The sequence below is a fragment of the Stegastes partitus genome, unplaced genomic scaffold (genome assembly GCF_000690725.1).
Source record: "Stegastes partitus isolate 25-593 unplaced genomic scaffold, Stegastes_partitus-1.0.2 Scaffold196, whole genome shotgun sequence".
Lineage (NCBI taxonomy): Eukaryota > Metazoa > Chordata > Actinopteri > Pomacentridae > Stegastes > Stegastes partitus.
In genome coordinates, this window is record NW_007577927.1 from 688,722 (window position 1) to 690,117 (window position 1,396).

General features: G+C 50.8%; 2 protein-coding genes across 2 annotated transcripts in view; one reads left to right on the forward strand and one right to left on the reverse strand.

The window, feature by feature from the left end:
* LOC103356385 (dedicator of cytokinesis protein 3-like) overlaps positions 1-1,396 on the forward strand; it is a 170,787-nt gene that overhangs the window by 126,846 nt on the left and 42,545 nt on the right. The gene's annotated exons all lie outside the window — the stretch shown is intronic.
* LOC103356381 (myelin-oligodendrocyte glycoprotein-like) overlaps positions 1-1,396 on the reverse strand; it is a 3,734-nt gene that overhangs the window by 1,425 nt on the left and 913 nt on the right. The window lies entirely within an intron of this gene.

Genomic DNA, 1,396 nt, shown 5'->3' on the forward strand with positions numbered 1-1,396 from the left:
GTCTGGAACTGGCCTCAGTGCGGCTGCGCAGTGAAGAGGCTCTGGAGGTTTTTTTTTTGGAGGCTCTGGAGCTGGTTGAAGGAGGGACCAGGGAGGGGTTCGGCTGATGACCTCAGATGTACCGGCCCACCGTAGACTGCTTTAAACGATGGACGTCCATCACAGTCGGTGCGTCCCACACAGTAAACCAGCAGAGTAAGAGAGCAAACCAGCAGATAAATAGAACAAACCAGTAGAGCAATAGAATCAACCAGCCGCCGTCACTAGTGTCTCGCAGCGTCCACTGTCGGGGAAATTTCCCGTGAATCTTAAATGGAGTGCCAAAGTTTTGTCTGCATGCCTCGGCGCAACACCTGTTTCAAACGCTCCGTTCGGCTGATTTTCACTTTATTCCCACACTCTGTCACAACAGACAGGCCAATTTGAACACACAGACCGTTTCGGCTTGTGCACGTCCGGTCAGCTCGCCGGCTACTTGCGTATGTGTGGTCCAGTTATCACGGTCGCCGCTGATGCTAGGTCGTTAACACAGCTAGCTAGCGCTGACGCCGCAGACCCTCGCTCGCTAGCTGTGTTCGCGGGCTAGCACTGAATGGAAACTGACATCTCTCACACTTGTGGAGAATTGTTTTGGAAGAAACTGTTGATAATCTAGATATACCGATTGCAGTTTCTTACACTTATACGTTGCCCATAGTTTAATTTTTCCGACTTTACACTTCAGTCTGTGGACACGGGATAGCCTGGTTATGTTTTTGCCTCGTCCTCAGCTGTCGCCAGGCTTCACCTGTGAATTCCGTTTGTTTTGATCATATTTTACTTTAATCTCTTTGTAATTCTCCCAATTAACGCTGTTGGTGGGGATTGTTTTTAAGAGCTCAGTTTGCTCTTTTCCTCACAATTCATGAGCAGCTTCTCATTGAGGTGTCCAAGGTGCAATATGTTGTTTTTCTGTTGAAACGGACCACAGCCATCTCTGTCTCTTGTATACCACTGGTTTATCTTTGGTCACCTATTTTTGATAATTGTGCCACATGCCTTGAGTGATAGATGATAGATGTTACCGAATGCTCGCTAGCTCGCTAGCTACGTTAGAAGCCGCTGCTGTCTCACCGTTTTTTTCCGTCGATGCTGTTGTCGAGAAGAGGATGAACAGAGGGACGAGGTGGAGGAGAAGCTGGGCCATGGCTGTGGGGTTCAGATACCACCGAGTCCCGGAGAAGGCACGACGACGGCGACACCGTCTGCTACTGCTAATGCTGCTGTTGCCGTCTGCTACTGCTAATGCTGCTAATGGTTGCTGATGCTGCTGTTGCCGCCCCCCACTGGTCCTGCTGCTGTTGCCGCCCCCCACTGGTCCTGCTGCTGTTGCCGCCCCCCACTGGTCCTGCTGCTG